A 7,676-nucleotide genomic window follows, 5' to 3' on the forward strand; every position below is an offset into this window, starting at 1 on the left:
GGTATTGATTTCACCTAATTTGCTGAGCCTGCAACATCTCGCCTGTAACTTCCCCAAGAAAACACCATTGATGGGTCAGTGAGCTGTGAAACAGCAGCTTTTCTTTCTCCAAAACAATATCTCACTAATGTCTATGTTTGGAAATCGGTATTGGTTTTGAATGACATGTATTTATTATCAGATGTGATCTTTATTCTTGGAGAAGGCATATTCTATTATTCAAGAAGAGTTTCCTCCAAAGGTCAAATGTAAGCAGAGGTCAATGGATTCTGCTGTCTAAACTCTATATAATGGGGAAAAGGGCAAATAAAATTATCCCTTTTAAAGTTTATATGTTGATCTGAACAGTATTATTTGTGAGTGGTAAAATTTAGAATATTCATAATAGCTTTTATTTATACAGTTTCTGGAATTCTCAAAGCCTCATTCACCCATCCTAATTTGGGCACTTTATGCCTATCCACCACTTTGTGAGTTTTCTAGAATGGGTGTTAAGTTTAATGCATCAAAGTTATCATAAGTCCCTTGGTAAAATGTCAGTGCATGAATGAATTCAATAAGTCATTTTGAAATTAGACAACTGAAAAGACCAGACCAGACTAGTGGTAGCATACCGAGGCCTAACTGTCCATAAAATTCAAGGAAAGGACTTCTTAAATATTACTTGCTCTAATCTTCTACCTTCAAAGAATATGTGTGTTGATATTATGTGCCTCTCCTGCCTCTCCTGTCAATAAGGTGCATTATGACTTCAGAGAGCACTTTCCACTGTAAGTACATTTTCCTCATCCCAAATTACTTCCAATACTTGCTGTCATTTGGCATTAGGTGTGCTGTTTTGGCTCCATTGAAGGAGTATTATTTTAGTTTACAGAGGCTTAAATTGCTCTGAAATGGTATTGTACAAGCAAAGCAAAAAAGAGAAAAAAATATCTGAACCTAAGTGAGGCCACATGAACATGTATGCAGCAAAATTAATATCCTATATATGATATGTGAGTATCTATGTAGTGCTAAATTATAGTTAAAATTGGCATCATGTGTCACCTGATACAACATAATGTTTTCTAATATCTGAAAATCATCATCTTCCAACAAGACTTATTTTGTGTGATGTTATTTCTCTTCTCTATTTTTGCCCTATGGTTAGTCTCATATTGTTACTGTATCTGACTTTGTTACCTATATATTGTATATATGTTCATTTGTTTATTTGAAGTAGGGAAGGGAAGGGAGGAAAATGAGATGATTGGGAGGGGATGCAGGGAGGGAAATGGGGACAAAAACATGAGAAAGGGTTATCAATGTATGAGAAGTAATGCACCTACTACCTGGTGAATGTAACTGTAACCTCTCTATACATTACCCTGACAATAAAAAGATAAGAAAATCATCATCTTCCATAAGAAAACTTGTTCAAATTATGGGACATTTATTATATAATTGGCTAGTATACTTTGAAAGTGTAAAAATCATACAGGACACTAATAATCAAGGATATATCACAGAAATAGACACAACTAAATTCTGTTGGGGATCCTGCATTGGATGTTGGAGCTAAATAAGAAAAAAAATGAGCTCGTGGAAAAACTGGTAATATCTTAATGTAAGAGTCCAGTTAATAAATAGTATTTTATTAATGTTAATTCTTAATTTTGATGATTGTAATATGGTTATCCAAGATATTAGCATTGCAAGAAGTTAGGTTATATAGGAACTCAATAATAAGTTAATGACTTTTCTACAGTCTAAACTTATTTCAGAACAGAAAAAATAAGCTGCATTGGAAGTTTTACACAGTATAGTGGCATAGAGAAATCATTTAAGAACTTTTTCTACTTCTTAAGTCTTGTTGTGAGTCACTTTTTGTCATTAGGGTACTCTTTACTCATAATGTTTTCCACTTTGTCCAAGGCCTACAGAACCTTTGGCATTTTCTGAAACACTGTCTTCTCCAAATTCTGTCCACTGCCCACAGCTGCTGTTAGAGAAATGCCAACAGGATATCAAAATGCTACAGGAGTGGTTGGTGAGGGAAAGTTTATTTCTTCTTCCTAAAATCTTTATGAGCCAGGCACTGGTGGCTTATACCTGTATCCTAACTGCCAGGAGGCTGAGATCCAAGGATGGTGGATCAAAGTCCATGAGACATCTCCAATTAATCACCACAAAACCAGAAGTAGAGCTTTGGTTCAAAGTAGTAGAGTATTAACCTTGAGCAAAAGTGCTCACAGACACTGCCCAGGTCCTAGTTCAAACCCGCTATCAACCGCACAATAAAAATCTGGAGTGGCAGCTGTTATAGAACACTCCCTCCAAAGTCATCACCACAGCCAACCTTTATAAGTTATTACACACCAGAAAGAACAGCGCTGGAGGAATATCAATACCAAACTTTAGACTTTTAGACTCTATTACAGAGCTATAGTAACCAAACAGCTTGGTACTGGCACAAGACCAGGCATGAGGACCAATGGAAAAGAACTGAAGACCCAGAAATGAAACCACAGACCTATACCTAATCTTTGATAAAGGAGCCAAAAAATAGGATGGAAGAAAGACAACCTCTTCAACAAGGGATTCTGGAAGAATTGGTTAAGCACTTGCAGAAAACTAAAGTTGGATCCTTCTATATCACCCTGCATCAAGATTAATTCCAAATGGATCAAAGACTTTGAGGTTAAAGCAGATACCCTGAAAACTTTACAAGAAGAAATAGGATAGATACACTAGGTCTCCTTGCATAGGTTGAAACTTTCTTAATAAAAACCCAGAAACACAACAAATTAAAGAAAGTCTGGATAAGTGGAACTGCATTAAATTGCAGAGCTTCTGTGTAGCAAAGGGTATAGCTAGTAAATTAACTAGAAAGCCTACAGAGTGGGAGAAGATCTTCACTAACCATACAACGGACAAAGGCCTCATATCTAAAATCTATCTACAGCTTAAAAAAATTGAATCACGCAAAAACAAATCTTCAAAGAAACAATATCCCATTAAAACATGGACTAAAGTCTTAAAGAGAGACTTCTTTGAAGAGGAAATAAGAATGGCCTATAGACTCATGAAGAGAAATGCTCGACATGCTTGGCCATAAAAGAAATGCAAATCAAAACAACTCTGAGATTCCACCTCACTCCAGTTAGAATGGCCAGGATCAAGAAATCTAATAACAACAGATGCTGGAAGGTCTGTGGCCATGAGGGATCACTACTTCACTGTTGGCAGGAGTATAAACTCGTTCAACCATTCTGGAAATCAGTATGGCTATTCCTCAAAAGACTAAATATAGAGCTCCCCTATGATCCAGGAACTCCACTCCTTGGCATTTACCCAAATGCCCAGAAACAAGGACATAGTAGAACCACTAACACAACAATTTTTTTGCAGCACTATTTACCATAGTGAAGATATGGAAGCAACCCAGATGCCCTCAGTAGAGACTAGATCATGATGTGCTACTTATACATAATGGAATTCTATGCTGCCATCAGGAAGAATTCCCTCATTTGTCATAATCATTAGAAATCTTGGGCTCTCCTAGCAGAGATTTACAATAGAGTAAAACCTAGATACATAAGGCCATATAGAATGATGCTAAATGAAAGGACCTCCAGGATATAGAAACAAAAGCCATATAATGAGTGATTGTTGCCCTGAATGTACTATGCTATCTCTCTTCTCTTTTGCTGTCCTTTGGTTATCTCATATTATTATAGTATTTTACCTTGTTATCTGATATATTGTATATACGCTTATTTGGTTATTTGAAATAGGATAGGGAAGGGGGGAAAACAAGATGAGGGGCAGGGGTGGGAGGAGGGAAATGGGGACCAAGACATAAAAAAGGGTATCAATGTTTGTGAAGTAATGTACCTTCTATTTGATGAATATAATGCAACCCTTCTATTAATAACAGTAAAATATATGAAAAAAGAAAGAATGACATCTCCCCATTTATAAGGAAATGGAAAGACTTGGAAAAAATCATATTAAGTGAAGTAAGCCAGATCCAAAGAAACATAGGCTTAATGCTTTCCCTCATTTGTAATAATTAGTAGATATCTAGGACTCTCCCAGCAGAGGATTACAGTAGCACAAAACCTAGGTACATAAGGTCATGTAGGATGAGACTAAATGAAAGGATCTCTCGGATATGGAAACAAGAGCTTTATCTTGTGTGATTGTTGTTCTTAATGTGCTCTGTTATTTCTCTTCTCCTTTTTTGCCTGGTATATTTTATATATGCTTATTTGTTTACTTGAAACAGGAAAGGGAAGGGGGAGAAACAAGATGATTGGGAGGGGGTGGGGGTGAAGGAAATGGAGACAAAATCCTTGAGAAGGGGTTTCAATGAGTGAGAAGTAATGCAATTACTATCTGGCAAATGTAACTGTAACCATTCTAAACATTATCCCAATAATAAAAAGTTAAAAAATAAGTTACTATACATACTCCCTTCCTTTAAAGCCACAGGGCAAACTACTGCTGCTCTTCTCTTTTATCCTTGACTAAATGCTCAGTGAGTGCATTTACACATACTCTCTCATCCTTGTCTATGCCCTGACAGACATATAACCTCTCTACAACCAAACGTTCCAGGCTGCTTACAACTACTATCTTTTCTTGGGCAATTAGAGAGCTCAGAGCACCCAGTGTCTATTGGGCATGAGAAAGACTCTGTTTTGTAAGGACTTTAAGTATTGCTATATAACTCATCTACTTCATAGCAGTATTTTGGTTTTCATTCATGGAAAATTAATACCATTTTTCTAGAATCAAACTTCACTCACTGTCTCTCATCTCTTAGCCATTATCAGTTGTGTTCTATACACATTCTGCATTAATGCAGTCCTCACTCACCACCTCTCCTTTAGATATCTGTATTACGTATCTCTGATTACATTTTCTTCACTGTTCCCATACATACATATGTATAGACCAGACAATTAAACACACACACACACACACACACACACACACACACACACACGCGCACACGCACGCACGCACATGCATACACTGAGGAGGGGAGAGAGAGACAGAGACAGAGAGACAGAGACAGAGACAGAGAAAGAGAGAGAGTTTCCATAACAGCTAGGGTTCTCTTTCAAGTTGTAATTCACATCATTTAACTCCTCTGCCCAGAACACCTCCTAATTATTCAGGGGAAATGGCCAGTCTTGCTCTTTCATCAGCCATGATGGAGTCCTAACAGAGCCCTCTATTTTCCTCTTTCTTCTCTGCTATTATTGTCTTCTCTATTCAGTCTTCAACTACTACTTGGTGGTACTGAAATATGCGAAATATGCTGATCATATTCTCTTCTATGAGTTTTTTCTTTGTAGATGAAATAGCTAAAAATTTGGCTCTTTATTGATCTCAATTAATATATTTTGCTTTAAAAAAAAACACAACAAATAGTTCTAATTAAGTTTAGTTACACAAACTAAATTGTTCTCCAAGCTCTCTTAATTGCGCATAAGGGCCAACTTCCATGGCACATAGCATATACATATTGCCTTGAGTGTCAGTCCCACAGAAAACACGTAAGAGAAACAAGAAAGATACTTGTTTTTGATTATGTAAAAAAATTAACAGAACTTAAGTATTCAATCCACCTACAAAAAAAAAAGTTTATGACTTTTTTGTTGGTGCCATTCTCATTATATCCAAAATGCTGAGAAATAATTCAAAACTAGAAAACAGCCCAAGTACTTTTGCTGCCCATGGCTGTTGCTACAAAATAGTTGTCAGTCTGAATTGAGGGACTAAAAAGAATGAAAAGAATTAAACAATTCTTCTGTGTGAGGTCAAAAGAACTTCCCAGAAGGAGGTGGTGGGCCAAGAAATCCACCAGCCTGCTTGGTGGCAGCTCGTGAAGGGGCAAGACCGAGAATCTTCTGGATGTTTTGACGAATTGACATAGTGCACAGAATGTACAGGAAGATGAAGGAGCAGTCTGTGGTGTCATCTCCCAATAGGTTTCGGTGACACAGGCCTTGAATGTAGGAGAGTGGGGTGAAAGGGAGCTTTGCCACCACTCTACCATCAAATATGGAATTGAACATTCCCATTAGGGCAGTAAAGCAAAAACCAATTGCAAACATAGATTTCATTCGAACCATTGATAGATCTCTGTTGTTATTCTTCAGTTTTTCTTCTTGTCTCTCTATTTTCTTTTTTTGCTGTCGACCAGCTGACTCTGTTATTGTTTCCTTTTTCTTCTCCAATTTTTTACTCTGTTTTTCCACTTCTGCCTTCAGCCTTTTGTACTTGTCTGTCCGGTAAACCAGGACCCAGGTTATGCCCTCGGCGAGCAGCGCCGTGCACACGGAAATGAAGACGATGAGCAGGGTGTCTGCGAACATGATGCTCATCTTGCGCCCACGTCGTGCGCTCCGCGGCCAGCGGAGGGGGAGGGAAAAAAAAATAAGCGAGGTCTCCAGACCACCGAGGAACTCCGCCTATGAGTTTTTTTTTCCTTCTTGCTTCCTGTATCTGAGCTTCCTTCAACAAATCCTTTCTTGGTCAGATCAATTACTTCATTCAGGTTTTTACAAATGTATCAACTTTGCCTAATGAAATCTGTAAAATAAAAATTCCTCCCCATCAGACCATTACTTCTGACTTCTAACCTTTTGGTTCCACAGAACTTAACTGCTACTCATGATTTATGATATTATTATGACAGCAATGTGAACTGACTATAAAGTTTGAAAAAACGCTCTGGAATCTCACCTGGGAAGTGGAGAGGTTTTTCTTCCTGCTAAGGAGGCCAAGAGAAATTGAAACCAGTGATGACTGCACTGCCTAGTGAAGAACTTACACTGAGAAGAAAAGAACCAATTACTCATGAACAATCCCTTCAGCATTCCCCTCGCAGAGCCAGTGTCAAAAATCGTCTTCCTAACCTAGTCACAGAGAAGTTTTACGGGTATAGTAAATAAAATTTTATTGCAAAATAAGCCTAAATGTAAGCAGGAGCAGTTAATGATACTCTGGACACACTGGCAGCAGGAGAGGGAACTTTTGCCATACTTCATAGACTGCTGACATGCCAGCTACAACCCTTCATACTTGATGGACGAGCTATTAAAGCAATTACAAAGTCATTAACAAGGGCTTTAAGAGAAGTTTGGAAACTACACACGAAGAGAAATTTTGCTTTGATGGGCATATTATTCCATTGTGTGGCCTGGATATGGATAGACTCCCAGTATGAAGGCCCTATCTTCTGGTTTCTTCTGATTTCTTTCATAAGGCATGGAGAAAACACCATCTACTTAGGCATAGAATTGAAGGAAAACTATTTTGGGAAAGTTTTTGATTCTGAGTATCCGTATTGTATATATTCTATCCACTTGGAGAACTCTAAAGGAACATAAAGCTCCATCTTCCACCTTCCTCTTTCACTTTTGAGGATTCAAGAACAAGATACAGTGAAAACTATCTGTCACATATTTTGAAATCCTTTGTAGCAATTACTCCAACAGTTTCTCCATTAGTATTCCTTACAACTCTACAGTTAACTCCACTCAACTATGGGTCCTTTTTTCCTCTGACCTTTGACCTTCAAATGCTCACTTTTCACCACTGTAGCCTTCTGCTATCATAAGGTTTCTGCAGAGACAATTTATTCAACCACCTCCTTTTCCCACAATGCTACACTAGCT

The 7,676-nt window shown here is 37.7% G+C and overlaps 1 pseudogene; it reads right to left on the reverse strand.

The window, feature by feature from the left end:
- Positions 1 to 5,354: 5,354 nt before the first annotated feature.
- On the reverse strand, positions 5,355 to 6,388 carry LOC150069404 (calcium load-activated calcium channel pseudogene; annotated as a pseudogene).
- Between the last annotated feature and the right edge of the window lie 1,288 nt (positions 6,389 to 7,676).

This window comes from Megascapheus bottae, chromosome 1, assembly GCF_031878675.1.
Source record: "Megascapheus bottae isolate mThoBot1 chromosome 1, mThoBot2.hap1, whole genome shotgun sequence".
Taxonomy (NCBI): Eukaryota; Metazoa; Chordata; class Mammalia; order Rodentia; family Geomyidae; genus Megascapheus; species Megascapheus bottae.